The sequence below is a fragment of the Poromitra crassiceps genome, assembly GCF_964638095.1.
Source record: "Poromitra crassiceps genome assembly, chromosome: 16".
NCBI classification, from domain to species: domain Eukaryota; kingdom Metazoa; phylum Chordata; class Actinopteri; order Beryciformes; family Melamphaidae; genus Poromitra; species Poromitra crassiceps.
The window spans coordinates 15,825,919-15,844,601 of record NC_139645.1 but is presented as its reverse complement, the minus strand read 5'-3'; positions in this window follow the sequence as shown (position 1 = coordinate 15,844,601).

The following is an 18,683-nucleotide window of genomic DNA, read 5'->3' as shown; positions in this document are numbered from 1 at the left end:
GTCAATCAAACTGCAGAGTGGAAAGATGCTCCGCCCCCGCTCTTTGGCTCTCTGACGGCCCAGTGACTCTGTGTTCGCCTTCGCTGCACTGTTCCACATTTTAAATGGCTCTCGCTTTACTCAACGAAAATATAACATCAACCCTTTCTTTTCCTTTCTCCTGCAAACACTAGCAGTGAAAAGTTTGGACACACCACACTTTGATTTATATTAACTATTGTCCACATTTTGGAATAATAGTAAAGACATTATTCAAACTATAAAATCACACAAATGGAATTATGCATCGACCAAAAAAAAGTGTTAAACAAATCCAAACTATCTTCTATTTTAGATTTTTTTTTAAGTAACCGCCCTTTAAGGCCTTGGAAACAAATTCATACATAGGGTCACCGACAAATTGGTGAATTGTTAAATGTCAGTATTATTTCGTTTAGAAGTTAACACAATTAGAGAAGGCTCTTTTGATCATTTCTCTATTATCTACCTACAATACAGATAATCATGGGAATTCTGGACAAAACGATACAGGGTTTCTGCAGGTTTCAAGAGTTACATTTAAGAGTTTTAAAGACCTTTATGAATGCATTTTAAGACCTATTTTACATCCATACTGTGTCCAAACCCTGTTATTTCTAACTATATATATATACATATATATATATATATATATATATATATATATATATATATATATATATATATATACTGTATATATATTTAGGCTGATCCGTGAGCGGCTGCTTCTGGGTCGTGGGTCGGGGTCTTAATCGGCTTCGGCTGGGTCTACTGGGCGAGGGTGTATGATGTTGAGAGACCCGAAACACCTTACGACCCCAGCTAACATCACTGATGACGCGTCCCAGCGCATGCTGCAGCATGTATTTTAAACATATATAGGGTCCTTGATATAGAGTACCACAGGGATGACGTATTTTTGTAGGCTTACCCCGGAAGTCCCTGCGCTGCTGGTCCGTACAAAGTCAATGGCACTTTTGTATGGGGATTTCGGTTATATGCAGGAAATAAGGTCTGTGGTTAACACATTTTTAGGAAACAGCAAGGTTTGTGTTCAGCAAGATAGTCTTCACAAACGAGGACCACTCTTATGACTTTTGAAAATCCCATTGCCTTTTATACGTGCGAGCCGGATGTGCTACTTCCGGATGCGTTCCTGCGGTATACATCAACAAGGTTGGGAATCACTGAAGCATTTAAGCATAAGCCTTTAGAAATGGCTTTAAGAGAATGAAAAACAGAGAACAGTCAATCCGGCAGTGTGTACTCTCATGGTTTCCTCCATCATCCGTCAGCTCGGCCTGCGGTGACCAATGTGTCGCATCTATTCTTCCTGAAGTCAGGAAACCGCTGACAGGAGCCAGCTATCTGCTAACCAGCCTTTAGAGCCACAGGCTAATGGTTAGCTGGCAGGCTAATGGTTAGCCTGTGTGGAGAGGACAACATCGGCACTTCAGCATCTATCTCTCTCAGATGTCAGCAGGGAGGAAGGAAGGGGAGGAAAATACCGACTGGCCACACTTCTGACTTCCTGTCAGTCTGATCAGCTGTCGGAGAGCCCACCAATCACTTTGCATGCCTCAAGAGGAACATGTAGCTCTGCCCTGGCATGTGATAGGCAGTGGTTATTATTTGGAAATTAATCCCAGTAATATATGAATGGTAGTATCAGTAATCACAAATAGATTTAATCAAATAAACAGAAACACAATCCAGAAATATGTGCTATTTATATTGGTGATTATTAGAGAGCTACAACGATTTGTCAATTAATCAATTAGTGGATCAACAGAAAATCAATAGCAAATTGTTTTTTGTAATCGATTACCAGATACAAGACCATTTTAGACTATTTTTAAGAGAAAATAAATAAATACTAACATTCTCTCGTTCCAGCTTGTTAAATGTGAATATTTTCTGGTAAACTGATTATCTTTGGGTTGTGGACTGTTGGTCAGGACAAAAGAAGACAATTGATGACGTCATCTTGGGCTTTGGGGGAAAAGTGATAGAAATCCCCCCCCCCCCCCCCCATTTTGTGACATTTTACAGACCAAACAACTAATAGATCAGCCGAGAAAATAATCGACAGATTAATCGATAATGAAAAATAGTTAGGGGCAGGACTGTGACTGTCTCCCTGTAAAGTAGAAAAGTATTGATAATGAGCTAAATAATAACTATATATGAGGTTAGTTCAGAATACACGCAAATAAGCATCAGGCGCACAGGCGTCAATTTGGAAATCTTGACTGGCCATTTTGTGAGTGATGGATGTTCGTAAGCATAAAGAGATAGGGGGTGGGGTGGGGTGGGGTGGGAGGGTGGATGTGGGCTTAAAAAGAAGAAAGTGTGGAGACTTTTTTTGGTGAAGGGCGGTGTGTGTGTGTGTGTGTGTGTGTGTGTGTGTGTGTGTGTGTGTGTGAGTGTGTGTGTGTGTGTGTGTGTGTGTGTGTGTGTGTGTGTGTGTGTGTGTAGGCGGGTTCGGAGAGTTGTGCTCAAATCCCCGGAAAATTCAAAGTGAGAGAGTGCACGGTGGAGGGGGTGAATCTGGCCAGAGGAGGGGTGGAGCGGGTGGGGTGGAGTAGGGGGGGGGGGGGGGGGTGATGTATGGAAGCGTTAAGAGTAAGAGTTTATTCACTGGCGTCTGAGGGGAGCTTTTCAGAGCCAGTGAGTGAGTGTCTATAGCGGGGCAATCAACCATAGGACTAGCTTTATCTCTAAAATACAACCCCCCCACCCCCTCCACCACCCCACCTCGCACCGCCCTTCAAACACACACGCACACGCACACACGCACACACACACACACACACACACACTCTCCCTGGTACCTGTGAGAGAGGCTCTCATGTGCGGCTAAGGGTGCCATTGAGGGAGACAGAAGGGAGAATGGCCCGCGAGGGACAAACAATCCTGAGGAGTCTATCATTCTGTGTGGTGTTGTCTTAGGCGCTGAATAGAGCCAGCGTGACCCCCCCCCCTCCTCTAACCCAGACCCCCCCCCCCCCCACACACACACACACACACACTTCCCTATCGCCAACCATCCTGCTGCCATTAAGTGCCTCATCGTCAACTTCACTTTCACAAACAAGCTACTACGGTATCTCTATCTATGCAGAAAAGGCCATCCTTTGAGTATCTATAGGACCATTATATCGAAATTCTAAATATCGCAATATTCAAAAATGTGACGATACACATCGTGGGGCAGAATAATTAATTGCAATATTGGCTGTAGTAATTGCATGAGACGCTTAACCATCACATCACAGATTCACAAGCTCCCAAATTATATTATTGTCACTTTGGAATGACATTTTTAAACTGTTCGCTAGATACCTTTTATTTATTACATTGTATCCTGATTGTATTGAATCCTGAACATATTGTGTATCGGATCGGATCGTGATTCGTGAGAGAAGCAGATCTTGAGTTTTCAAAAGTCATATTTGGGTCAAAATGTGTGGTGTTAGGGTTTGCTATATTGATTCCAATAAATGAAATATTTAAAAGGAAGGTAATGTCATAAGTGTTTTAGTGATGATCAAAGGTTCCTGATCACTAATTGTCTAGTAGCATTACATTGTATAGTGATGAATGGTAAGATGCACCTGTTCGAAAGGTTCTCTTGCAGAACTATTCGAGGCAGGATGGCTGCCCCCAGGGCGGATCCAGCCAGCTCCCTGAACCTATCCCTGGATCTATCGTGAGTGATGACATTATCACCGATGTCATCACAATGGAAACCGCAGCAGCGAACGATGACATCATCACCGATGACATCACAATGGGGGCACAAATGACCTATGACATCATCGGATGCGACGTCTCGCCGATGACATCATCAGAGCCGATGATGTTATGACACCAGCGGTGCGCTATACACGATGATTATATCAGCAAGCGCATGACAGTACACAGCTATCTCTCTATCGACGAGATACAAAGCCATCGACAGATCAATGGGACTCCATCGACGAGTTCGATAAGACCAAAGACACTGTATCGACGGGCTTGACAAGATGGACACGTTCCAGTCACGTTCCGTTCAATGCCAGGAAGATCAAGCAGATACCGAAGTTGATGTCAGCTCCATGCCAGAAACGACGACTTCCAGGAGATGGACGACTGGACCACTATCCAGGGCCAGAAGGCTGATGTCTGTTGTTGTGATGTATGTTGTGCTTACCTATCGCTCTTCCGGGTAGAAGCCGCGGAGCCCGGCCCGATTTTCCCAACAAAATGTCCTTCGAGCCGGATCTCACCACCAAATGGTCCTTCGAGCCGGATCTCACCACCAAATGGTCCTTCGAGCCGGATCTCACCAACAGCTCCTGTTTCCTTGAAATGTCCTGACATGGGCTAGTCATAGGCTATTCATAATATTGCAAATGACAGCTGTTTAATAAAATCTGCTCATCTCTAATTTAAACAGCTCAGCTTTCAAAATGTACCTGCATGACTCCCCCCATGTCCAATTTCTGTACAGCTGTTAGATTTTCAAAAGTCACCCAAGGAAACAACAGTTATATTTGCCCTCTTCACTTTTTTTGCTTTCTATTTCTGTGTTCCAGAAATACTAGAAAGTCAGAAATATTTTCTATTCGGGAAATGCAATGGAATGCATTTCCAATTAGGAAGACTTGAACAAGTTTCTCAACCCAAAGTTTCAAGAGATGCGGTTATCTGGTAAGCGCTGTAAATACAACACATCAACTTTTAACATTTTTATAATCCTCAAAATAAACTTCGACTTGCAGCATTCACTGCTAAATTCTGTTCGCCAGGCAACAGCTAATGTTATGTCAATGGTATTTGGCAACGTTAGCTAGTTGGCTAGCATAGAACGCTAGCTAAATGTGAGCACAACTTTCCTTTTTGAATTTATTGAACCATTGATTTACCACACAGTTGAGTAGATTTATGATTTTCCACCCAAGCTGGACCACTGGAACGCAGGGTTATCCCCCCCCCCCCCCCCCCACACACACACAATTTCTAGAGCCAAACGCTTACCCCCCCCCCCCCCCCCCACACACACACAATTTCTAGAGCCAAACGCTTATTTAGAAGCAGCTTATTTCATTCACAGGCTCAAGGCACCACGGCCCTCCTTTCCATCATCCGAACGTCTCCGCGGAAGCTGCCGCTGTGTGGGAACGGCGAGCGCACCATGACTCATCCAAACATATGGTCCTCTGATTCCCCTCGCCATGCCTGATCGTCTACAGCATCTGTTGCCATGCCCGCCACACAGACTCTGTGACCGACAGCAGTGTGTGTGTGTGTGCCAGTGTTAGTGTAACTGACAGGGGACCAGGAGAGAGGGGGGGGGGGCAGGCATGCTGGCCGGGTGCTGGGGGTACGGGGAGGGCACGGGGCTGGTGGTCGATGGGGTGTGTGGGGCAGGGGGGGGGGGGGGTACGAGGGCACCAGGAGGGCGTACAGAGAAAGGCAGAGAATACAGTCATTACCCACCCAGGGCTATTCCTCTCTGCCCCATTAGCTGCTGGCGGCCGTGACCAATTGGGTTTTGTCGCTCCTAGCAGGGTCATCCAGTGGTGGTCTGGGCCTTTTCTATAATGGACGCTCACTCAGCCGTCTTCACACAAAAACCTTTAAGAGGGGAAGAAATTCTCTCCCTCACTCTCTCCTCTTCTCTCTCTCTCTGTGTATAAAAAGACCCAGTCAGGCAAGAGAGAGAGAGAGACAGAGAGAGAGAGAGACAGAGAGAGAGAGAGAGAGAGAGAGAGAGAGAGAGACAGAGAGAGAGAGAGAGAGGGAGGAAAAAGTGATCATGTAAAGAGATTTGTTGCGATGTGAGGCGCGTAGGGAAGTGATCGTTTAGCCACACGCGGGGGTGAAGGGACTCCATGGCGGTGGGGTCTTGTTAACCCTCTTGACTCGTATGCCAGAGAAACCAAATCAAATTGTCCCGTGCCTCAAAGTCCGAGGTTGTGGGTCCTCCTCGGTGGGGAAAAGCTCGCCCGCTTCGCAAACTGCCCGCGTGCAAAGGAGGAATTTGAATGGGCCCATAGCAGATTATCCAACGTGTCGTGTATGAACACTGATCCCTGAACTCACAGGGTTAAAAAACGGTGCCGTTGAAACAGGGACGATGGTTCTGTTCATTTCTGGTTTTTGGACCTAGAAACAGGTGAGAGAGGCAGCGAGGCAACGGAAGTTCATCTTTAATCAAAGCGATTGAGACAAATTAATTGTGTTACATCAGGTTCCCGGACTGAAATCGAGATCTCTTACACATTGCCAGTGTTGGGGACTTTAAAACTAGAAGAGTTCATTTGCAAAAACAGGTAAACGCCATTCTTAAAATGAACAAACAACATCTGTGTGATACTCCCTGGAGTGCACATAGAAAACATTATTGAGGTGATGTATGTGAAAATTATCAGATGAATATGTTTTAGTTATGATTGACAATAGAAAATTCCCAGAAATAAATTAATTACAGTATAAATACATCAATATATAAAATAGAATTATAGAAAATCCAAACGGAGATACCTGTTTTTGCAAATGAAGTCTTGAAAAAGTAGTTAAACTACATCTTAACTACTGGTACCCTGATTTGTTTTTTTTTAAGGTTGTCAAACTTTCAAAAAGTAGTTCATTTACAGTACATCCCAACTACATCATGGGAAATGATCACAATCTGAGTCTGAATCTCATATTGTTACATGGAGTTACAACTGACTTGACACTGAGTAAAGTGTAGGTGTGTTTGATTCGGGGACTAGGGCACGCCAATCCTCACAGCCCGAGGATGTGTTTTAAGCAGAGGATAGGGAGCAGTTGTTGGGGTGGAATCAGGAAAATGTAAAATTTCTAAATCCATAGTATTTGATTGCAGACATCTTGGTCGCAAACGACAGATGATTTTAATCAAATAGCAGGTGTCATTAAATGACCATGGCCAATGAGATGTGGCATTGTGCCATATTGTATGGCGAATAACTACGTAACTTCATGACACAAAGTCGTTAACTAATGAAAAAGCTACCGACATTTGAATGCAGTTAAACTAACTAGCTTAAATCAAGGCTGTTGAACTTGGGTGCTGAAAATGTGAAATTGTGGACATAGCCTACACAACATATGTTTTTACCAGAATGCAGTACAATTTTGATTTAAGTGTGTGCGCATATAAATACATATACTTTGCAATATGGGTTGTGTGTATGGCTGTATGTGAGTCTGTGTGTGGGTGTGTGTTTTTTTTGTCCAGTCCAAAGCATAATAAAAGGCCAGTTAGCCACCTAGCGGGCTACTAATTCTCCATGTCAAATACAATGGCTGCAATTATATGCTGATCAGTGTTGGTGGCTCATAGCTTTCTGTTGAGTGTGTGTCTGGCCAAGCTGCTCCTCTGGGAGACGGTTAGTCACGGCTTATTATTGACCCATTAGACACCCGTCACACCCGCAGAAAGAAACCAGTCGGCTCACAGACGGCGCTGCATTCACTAAACAACAATAAGCGCTAACCAGCGCCGCCGCGCTCAACATTAACTTCATCATTTTACTAGCTACATGGATACCGTGAGCAAACTGTCCTGCTGCTAAACGTTGTTTTCCTGTTGCTGCGCATCATGTTGCTGTATTGTGAATTATTTGTCAGATTTCCTTCTGCTGGTCGTGAAAAAGTTCTCAATTATTATTATTATTATTATTATTATTACTATTATTATTACTATTATTATTATTATTATTATTATTATTATTACTATGATTATTATTGTTATTGTTATTATTATTATCATTATTATTAGTAGTAGTATTATTAGTATTATTAGATGTATTTTCTGACCCCCCCTCCCCGTTTTCTCCCCAATTGTACTTAGCCAATTTCCCCCTGCTGCCCCGGTTGCTGCTCCACCCTCTGCCGATCTGTGGAGAGCCGTAGACTAGCACCATGCTTCCTCCGACACATGCGCAGTTGCCAGCCGCTTCTTTTAAAAGTTCTCAATTATTGACATGATTTGCTCCCGAGGCTCTATTGTGATCTAAAAGAGATTGTTTTTGTCACTCAAAGCACATCCTCATCATCATCAGTCATAATATGAACCGAGGCTGTGGAGATATTAGTTCATCATTCGAAATGCGTTCAGACTGTTGACGGGTTGACTGGTCTATTATCCTCCTAAAAAGTACAAAAAGATCGCTTTTGTCACTGAAACCACACGCATAAGTCATAATAAGACGTGAGCCATGGGCAGATCTGATTTGGTCCCAAGTTCATTCGAAATGCGTTCCGAAGCAACTTCTCTCCCGTCGCTTCTTCTTCTCTGCGTTTGTATAATCGACAAATGTGTTGTTTTGATATAATCCCCCAGATCTGTCAACTCTAAAAGCTTGCCCTCTGCCCCCCCCCCCCCCCCCCCCCCCCCGCGCCCCCCCAACAACACACCCACACAGACCCCTCTGCCACCTCCTCTCCTCTCCCCTCCCCGGCAAACCAAAGCTGTCTTTGTTAACCTAATGTGCTTTTACCAGTTGCTTTCTGCCAGGGAGACATCTGCTGTGTGCAACCAGTCAATATTGTGAGGACAGTTCAAAGCGGCCAGTTCATTATCTGTGTCAGCTTAACAACCCGAAGGTAGCGGTCTGAGGGACACAGGGGGGACACAGGGGGGGGGGGGGACAATGCGCGGGGACACAATGGACTCCTCATTAACCAGTGATTTATCATGATGGGATGCCCAGTTCAACCTTTGCCCCCCCCCCCCCCCCCCCCCCCCCACCCCATACCTCTAGAAAGGGGTCTTATTGTTCGGCAACGAAGAGAGAACTGTGAAAGTGGGCTTGAAGGCAAAATGATATAGTTAAAAAGTCAAATGAAAAGTGAAAGTGAGAGAAAATCCATCCATAACTGAAGTGTGTCCCTCGCCAAAGTGTGTGTGTGTGTGTGTGTGTGTGTGAGATAATGGAGGTTACTAGGTTAGCGAGGATCGACGCGCACAAACTTTTCAGCATTTTCTTTCAACAGTGAAGCTAATAAACCAGGAGCCGATAGCCAAACAGGAGCCGACGGCGGGCACAATGTGGCTCTTTTCACGTTATTGTCACTTTTACCGCGTTTGATTTCATTGCGATTTCTTCACCTCCTCTGCTTTTTAAGACTTTTTACTATTAAAACGGCTCATTGGCGGCGGTGACGTTCTTGGGAGCTCGTTCAAAACCCCCCGCGAACGAACTCGTACCGATTTGTGAGGGGAAAAAAACAGCAGGCCCCCTTTAAGTGTCATCTTAAGGCACAATCTGATTCACACATTGACTCCAAGCGTAAAAGATTGGGACTCGCCACAGACACACCCTCCCTCTCCACCACGAGCCGCGCTTAATATGAAAGTCAAACATCTCGCTCATGATGATATCATAGATGTCAGCTAGCACCGCTAAAGATGCTCCATGCATGCATATGCAGGGGAGATCATAGTCGGGGGTTTCGCCCGCGCTGCCCTCTGCTGCGGCGGAGGCTCCTCTTGCGCATAAAGGCTGCATAATGAGCGTTTAATGTATGGCTTCTGAAAAACGCCAGAGAGAAAAGGGGCCAATATATTCAACGTGGCCCATGTGCTGCTTTTGTAAAGCCGCTGCACGGAGGGACACGCCCCCTTTTTCGCTTTCTCCTTTTCTCCATCCGTTCCATGCCCCTCCCCCCCTCCCTCCTCCCTCCCCCCCTCCCTCCCTCCCTCCTCCCCCCCCCCTCCTTTCTGAATCCATTTGCTTAAATCAATCTCACAGGAGGCGGTCGTGGATAATGTACCAGCCAGGGTTTGTAAACCGTTTTGTTAACAATGCATTTTTGAAAAGAAAAGAAAGGGAGGAGAAAGATAAAGTGAGAGAGAGAGAGAGAGAGGGAGGGAGAGAGAGAGAGAGAGAGAGAGAGGGAGGACTGGGCAGAAGGGTAGTGAAAGCAGAACAGTTGGGTGGGTGTGGTCAGTGCGCGGAGCTGTTTAGGACCCGGTCCTGCCGGGCGACGGGTGACACCCCTGTCCCATCTCTGCACCGCCCCCCCTCCCACAGCCAAAGCCCGCATCCGCCCAATTCGGTCCAGTCCTCGCTTTAGTCACACCACCTGCCTTCACCATTCTTCACCATACACCCACCGGTCCTGTGACAGGGCCAACAGACGGAGTAAACCCCCTAACTTACCCTCAACACCCCCCCCCCCACACACACACACACACACACACACACACACACACACACTGACACCGCTAGTGTCCCTTTTATGGGCTTATAGTAGTGATCAATATGAACCAATCAGAGGCGATCATGTTCAATTTTTTCAATCACATGTCATTATTCTGCTCAGCTGTTGGCAGGAGAAAGGAACACGGTATGACTAATCAGTTCCTCGATAAATAAGCAACCCAGTCAGCAGATAAAACGTTGGCGTTTTGAAATGTCTGAAAACAATCTCAACGCAGATTAGAAACAAAATGCCGGTTAATTTGAAACGCTCACTGCCTCACTCACTCCAATGTTAAAACGTAAATACAACTTTGGTTGGTCAGACGTTGCTAGTACACTTGGCTGTGTCTGCGGGTTAGGGCTGTGAATCTTCACTGGCCTCACGATTCGATTCGATTACGATTAATCTGTCAACGATTCGATTCGATTCGATTAAACGATGCATCACGATGCATCGCGATGCATCTTAAATCGATGCATCACTTTTTCCGCAATACATGATTTATTTTTTCTCACTTTCTTTTTTCTCACTGTGTGGCTACTTTTAAAATAAAAGTGCATTTGGAATTGCATTGTATTATGATCCATAATTAAAATAAACAACTGCATGTACTTACATTCTATTTTATTTGATTATAATTTTTTTTTTTTTTTTTTTTAATAATCGATTTTTGATATTTGTTAATCGATGCAGAATCGTGCACGTCCGCATCGCGATGCATCTTATAATCGATTATTTTTGACACCCCTACTGCGGGTGGGAAGCCGGCGGGGTATGAGTCCTGGTTTTGTTTAGACGCAGGTCTTGTTGGATGGATCTTGGACTTCCTTACAAATAGATCACAACAAGTAAAAGTAAACAGAACTCTGTCCAGCTTCTTAACATCCTCGACCGGCTCACCACAAGGGTGTGTTTTGTCTGCCTTCTTGTATATTCTGTATACAAATGACTGTTTTAGCCGTCATGCCGACAGATTCATCATCAAGTACGCTGATGACTCTATTATTGTCAGCCTGCTTGATGGGGATGAGGTCGGTCATGGCCAGGTTTTAAATGATTTTCTGTCCTGGTGTGAAGAAGCCTTCCTCCAACTTAACGTCTCAAAGACTAAAGAGATCTGTGTTGATTTTAGACGATCCTCCCCAGTTCCCCAGAACAGTGTTGTCCATGGGCAACCAGTAGACTTGGTGACCAATTATAAATATCTTGGCACTATTTTTGACAGCAAGTTGAAGTTCGATCTAAACTGTGAAATGCTGTGCAAGAAAGGTCAACAACGTCTCTTTTGCCTAAGGAAGCTTGCTAGATTCCAGGTTGACAGGACTCTGATGAAACTATTTTACTGTGCCTATATCGAGTCTGTAATCTCTTTCTCTATTATCTGTTGGTATGGAAACCTTGGTATTCAAGGGAGGAACTCTCTCGGGAGGATCGTGAGAGCGGCATCAAAAATAGCCGGAGTAAATTTTAGTAGCCTGGACCACATTTTTAACAAACAGGTGCTTAAAAAGGCCATGTCCATTCGCATGGACGATACTCATCCTCTCTGTTCAGAGTATGTGCTGCTCCCTTCGGGCCTTCGGCTAAAGGTTCCGAGGGCTACGAGAAACAGATATAAACTGTCCTTCGTTCCTGTTTCCATAACAGCTTTAAATGCTGCTGAGAGGAGGAGATAGTGCACTCTCTCTCTCTCTCTCTCTCTCTGTCTCGCTCTCTTTTCTCTGTCTCTCGTGCAGCTTAAACGCTGCTGGGCGGAGGAGATGATGCACTCTCTCTCCTTGTCTCTCTTCTTAGGTAGGTATTGCTGCTATAAATATTCTTTATATATTTTATATTCGAGATATATCTTTATTTATTTTTTACCTACCTATTTATGTGAGCTCAAATAGTCCTGGACTCTTATTACTTTTAAGTTCATGCACGTGTCTCTTACTACTTTTAAGTACATTGTACGTGTCTTTACTACTTTTAAGTACATCGTACAGATCCTTTGAGGTGTGTTTTTATTTTGTTTTTATTTTATTTTATCCTGTGTTTACTTGATCCTTTTTCTGCTGGAAAACTGCTGCCATGCTCCATGTTTGTTTTAATTTGTTCATGTTCTGTTTTTTCATGTATTCGCTATGCTTTTTATGTCTGCTGCACACAAATTGCCCTTCGGGGACAAATAATAAACTTGAATCTTGAATCTTGAATCTTGAATCTTGGTCCCTGCACTAGCGCCTCCTCTGGTCAGCCGGGGCGCTTGTTAGGGGGCGTGGCGGGAGGGGAACTGGATTCCAGAAAAGTACGATGGGGACATTTTATTCTGGCGACTGAGCTCAAATAAGACGAAGAAGAAACCATATTTTCGATAAGCTCAGTTTTACTTATTATTATTATTATTATTATTATTATTATTATTATTATTATTATTATTATTATTTTAATCAATCCTTAACTAGAAAACACTTGGTAGAGCTCAAACCTACGCCAATGCTGAAGAATTGTCCAACTCACAAAGCCGAAGCCTCTGGAAAACGTTTATGTATGTTTATATTTTGTCTTTGATTTTCTGACATTCCGACACCAGAAGTCGGACAATTCCAACCAGCATGTGAACACAGCGTAATAGATTACCGCCTAAATCCAATCAACTGATTCTTGGAACAAGAGCGATATGTTCATCACCTTCAGCCAAATCTGTTTGGAAATGTTGATCTAGATGGATAGATAGCACTACGGGTAAGAGGAAACTTTGGTGCGAAATGTCCCTTTAAAACTAGAAATCTTTTTTTTTCTTATTACTGTATAGCCAATGAGAATACAAAAACGTTGTATGTAAAAAATCAAACTACTGCGAGTAAATAAAGCAATAAAGAGAAAAACATTACATACAAATACATTGAGAGATTTCTACCACATAATCATTCATTCAATCGCCATGTGAGATGGGAGATTCTCCATGTAGTTGAGAAAAGGTGGCTGATCTGATTCCATAAACTGGTTTTATGCTCACGCGAAATCGCCGGCGCTGACTGCGCCGAGGCGGTCGCTGACTGCGCCGAGGCGGTCGCCGCAGCTGGCCGTCCTATCGGCGCAGCACGGCGGAGGTGGCGTGCCGCTCCTCGAAAACGTGACTCCGCGGCGTCAATGCGGACGTGACGGGACCAGCACGAGAGCTGTGATTGGACGTACTTGTTGTGAGGAATGAGGAAATGCAATTTCCTCATTTCACAGTGCTTGTCCCTCATCTAGCAAAGCCTTCAGCAGGCTCACCGGAATGAGTTTTGAAACGGAGGGACAATAAAATGTCCCCCCACCGACATGATTGCAAGTTCTTGGTAAACAACAACACGATGGCGTCATATGTAATGGACATGAGTGTACCACAAGCCACCTAGTGTTTTGGACGTGTACCGCAGCCAACGCGCTGAGTTACTTTCGAGTATGCACATGTCTCGCTGTCGCCGCTCGTCGGCGGCATGGATCCAAGTCGGGGGTCCACGCGTTAGTACGACACCCCATAGGTCAGACTACACATAACTCCGACCACCCGCTAATCCGACCATTGATGTCTACGGCGTGTTTTATCATTGTAGTCTCATAATGTCGACCCTCCATTAATCCGACCATTTTAACGCCATTATTCCGACTGTCGGATTTCATACCCAGTAGTTCGACCTCGCGTAAATCCGCCTATATACAGCACTTCCAACAGAAGCAGTCTGTGCATTTCTCTGTAGGGTTAGGGTTAGGGTTAGGGTCATATACATCGCCATAATAGCCTATAGGCTACGCAGAAATTCCGGTTAGGAGTCAAGTCTCCTGCCAATCTGAGCGTTGGCACTTGGCAACTTTGGTCGGTGCTTTTTGGCTGGTGTGAAACCGAACCAAACAAGTTGGAATTTCTGGAAAACAAAACAAACTATAATTTTTGTGTCTGGTCTTACGAGGCACCGTAATAACCCTATGAACTGTGAAAACGCCGTAATTGTGCGTGGCGTGCACGACCCACTGCGCATTTGCTTCGGAACGAGAGAGAGATGGAGGGTGTGTGTGTGTGTGTGTGTGTGTGTGTGTGAGTGTGTGTGTGAGAGAGAGAGAGAGAGAGAGAGAGACGTCTCTCTCTCTCTCTCTCACCGACCTCTCAATAGTTCGACCACTCATGAGTTAGACTACCCAAAGATCCGCCCTATTATTTTAATCTCATAAATCCGACCTCCCAAAAATCCGACCGCAGTAAATTAGAGTGGTCGAACTATTGAGAGGTCGGACGGAAGACTATGACCCCCAAGTCGAGGCTGCGCAGAACCTGATATCTTTTCCAGAGGTATGCAGCTCTTCCACATTCCAATTGGCAATGACCAGCAGGATTTCTATAAGCCTGATGGAACGACTATGTGTAAAGCTTAATTTATACTTATTAGAAAATGTCGATCAGCACATGCTCGCAGACAAAAAAGAAAGTGTCGCTCATGGTATTGCATTTATACTTCAGTGAATGTTGGACACTCGAACGCTAGACAGCCAAGGCAAGAGAGGGAACGCACAGTGAAACCACCTCGGAGGCAAGATGTAGCGTACTTGGCTGCAGCCGCATATAAATGACACACAACCACACAACTCACCTCCTCTCTCTCTGGGAAATTGGTCACGGTGTTCTTTGTGATTTTCACGAAGTCATACATCAAGGACAGGCTGATAGAAATAGTGGGGACACGTTCATTCATGTCAATCTAGCGAAAATTAGAAGAGGGGTGATCTCTGCACAAACCGTGAACGTCAGGTGCGTAGGAGCATCAGGTAAGTTGAGAATAGGAAATCCCGCACACTGACTTCACTTAAGACTTTTATTTAAATAGAGCAACGTTTCGGTCACAAGACCTTCAGACTTTTGCCAGATGAAGGTCGTGTGACCGAAACGCTGCTCTATTTAAATAAAAGTCTTAAGTGAAGTCAGTGTGTGAGATTTCCTATTCTCAATCTAGCAAAAATTAAAACAAGGAAGTCAAGCGCGTGCCGTCTATATAGCCAATCAGACTTGCGCGATACTATGACGTAGTCAGCAACACTTAGACATTTCACCAGGTAGCAGACACTGCTCGCCGACACTTGAAAGTGTCGACTCAAGTCCTCATTTCTGTCGGCGACCGTTTCAAAAGTGTCGGCAGACGAAGCATAAATTGGGCTTTAGGTCAGAATGTGAGAAGTTCCCCAAAAGGCATATCTCAGGATCTGTTGGAAAAGCAATGCTATGAATTGTTGAGCATCACAGACCCGATGGCAGAAAGCTTATATAGTTTATTACAATGTTGGTTGAACCCATGTAGTTTGGAGGGGGTGAAATAAATCTGATGCAAATCAATCTATCAGTATATATCTATATCTCAAATTTAGAGTACACGAGACACCACCAACACTAGAAATAGTTTTGACCAGCCGAGCGACCCAGAGCCACATCAGATCTATGATTGGACAAACAACTCTCAATCAACAACTCAAAATAATTATCACTGAATTATATATTTTTTCTGATTTCGCCACCATTTACATTTGGTAGACTAGCACCATGCTTCCTCCGACACATGCGCAGTTGCCAGCCGGTTCTTTTCACCTGACAGCGGGGAGCTTCACTGGCAAGACGTAGCACGTGGGAGGATCACGCTATTCCCACCAGTTCCCTTCCGCCCCGAACAGGTTCCCCCGATCCACCAGAGGAGGCGCTAGTTCAGCGACCAGGACACATACCCTTAATCCGGCTTCCCACCCGCAGACACAGCCAATCATACCTGTATGGACGCGCAACCCACTACCCGGACGCCCCATAATTATCACTGAAAATTCAACATTTTTGATCACCAGAAAATGTGCTGTTCAAGGACGAGTTAAAATAATTCCCGTGCCTTGATTTGTCCGTTTGTCTGCTCAGGCTATTCACCTTATGCAGCCCCGCCCCCTTGACCCATTGTATCACGAGTTCCTGTTCAAAACGCCGGCTGTTTTACCTGCTCAAAACTAGTCTGACTCACCTGGTCAAACCTAGTTTGACTCACACTATGAGTCAGACGTTAGTCTCTGTTCGTCTCTCAAAGCCAGACGGTCTCTTCTGCATAATAGGCAAACGGGGTCAACTGTTATTGTACAAGTTAGTTGTGACACGTCCTATCTGCGGGGACCTGTTCGACGTGCACCACTACTTTGCCTATCAAAGCCTCTTTTAGCCTGAGGAAGCCTGGGTTGGTTCGACACCATAATTCCCTGAAGGCCCTCTCAGATCTCCACCAAAGCACCCATTACTGGATCATAAGCTGCCTATAGGCAGGCCTCCTCCGCTGGACAGGAATCCCCAGTAGAGCCCCTCGGTTCGGGGGGCTGATTTGCAACGTAAGCCCCCCCTGTGATTTACCCATTAGCCCCGGTCCCCACTGACCGGGGCTATAGCAGGGTAGCATGTGTAGCTGCCACCCGCCTCTCGGCTCCGCCATTGAAGGTTTGCAACCGCTACTTAGCCTAATTGGCGGTGAGGGGTATTAGCCAAGGTCGCTGCTACGGGGGGATTGATGGTGACATCTGATCTAATGTCCACTTAACATCAAGACAATGTGGAGGTTCCTCCTGCGCTGACGGAGGAGGATTCCACAGGGAGGGAGATCAGGACCTGCTGATCAGATGATTGACACAGAGGAGCTGACAGAGGAGGATTCCACAGGGGAAGGAGATCAGGACCTGCTGATCAGATGATTGACGGCTTTGCTACACTTAACAGTCTCCTGCATCGAGCCGGACGCCTGGTGACATCACCAGAGGTGGGGCCTCGAGTCACACTCACATGACTTGGACTGGAATCAGATTCGAGTCACATTTAACTGCTCAGGTTCGAGTGGATGCATGAAGACTTGGGACTCTGGACTTGCACTCTGATGAGTTGAAAAGGTTTCTAAAAGTCATGACTTGAGATCTGGTGTTTGTGTAAAATGACTTGGACTCATATGCAGATATAGCTGTTTATAGAGATTAGCTGAAATGTCGTCTGGACATAAAGCACCTGCAAAAAGTATTGATCGATCGATCGACTCCAAATCCATTTTCGTCTGAATCGGATTGTAAAACAATTGACCGCGGTGCTCTACTCCGCAAACCCCCCAAATAACGACTGTCCCAGAGTCTTATTAGTGGTCAGACGGATAGACTCTGCGTTCCCGGATTGTCAGGGAGGCCAGAACACAGATGCAGCTCAGAGCCACTCTCAGTCGGGGGGATGAGTGCGTCTGCCTGTGGTCTGCAGATGACAGGGACAGGCACCGAGTGTGGTCCCACAGCGGCTCTTCTGAAATCAACCCTGGAGACCCCGGGGCCAGCTCTCTCCCTTTTACCAGCCAGCCCTCCACACGGCTGGCTGTGTTTACACACGCTGATTAGTTTGCTAAGTGTCCAGAATGTCCCCTCCCGAGCGCGCTGATCTCTGACTCAATGTGTGTCCCCCCCCCCCGTCCCCTCCTTTATCTGCCCCATGCCTCTCTGTCCCTTCTCTCACAAAAGACAGAGATCCTCTTGGAATTGGGACGGAGAGAGAAATTAGAGGATCAGAGCCGGCCGAGTCCTGAGCAAACAGACAGAACTAATGGAAGACAGAGCTAATGGAAGACAGAGCTAATGGAGCGGCCGCCTAGCTTCTCCTCCCCTCAAATTATTAGCGGGCCGAGGGGAATGTAGCCAGTCCAGTCATGATGTTAATGCTAAAGCTGGCTAATCCCCGGCACACACACACACACACACACACACACACAGGCCTCGCACCCGCTGACACACACACACACACACACGCACACAGGCCTCGCACCCGCTGATACACACACACACACACACACACACACACACGCACACAGGCCTCGCACCCACTGACACACACACACACACACACACACACACACACACACACACACAGGCCTCGCACCCGCTGACACACACACACACACACAGGCCTCGCACTCGCTGATACACACACACACACAGGCCTCGCACCCGCTGACACACACACACGGCCTCGCACTCGCTGATACACACACACACACACACACACACACACACACACACACAGGCCTCGCACTCGCTGACACACACACACACACACACACACAGGCCTCGCACTCGCTGACACACACACACACACACACACACACACACACAGGCCTCGCACTCGCTGACACACACACACACACACACACACAGGCCTCACACTCGCTGATACACACACGGCTGCCGGCTAATCACTCCACCACCCAGGCAGTGAGAGAGACTGTGAGAGCAAAGGAATGAGTGAGAACGAGAGTACGCACACACACACACACACATACACACACACACACACACACACACACACACACACACACACACACACACACACACACACACGCACACTCATCCATGTGCACGTAGACAAACACAAATAAAGGGAAACA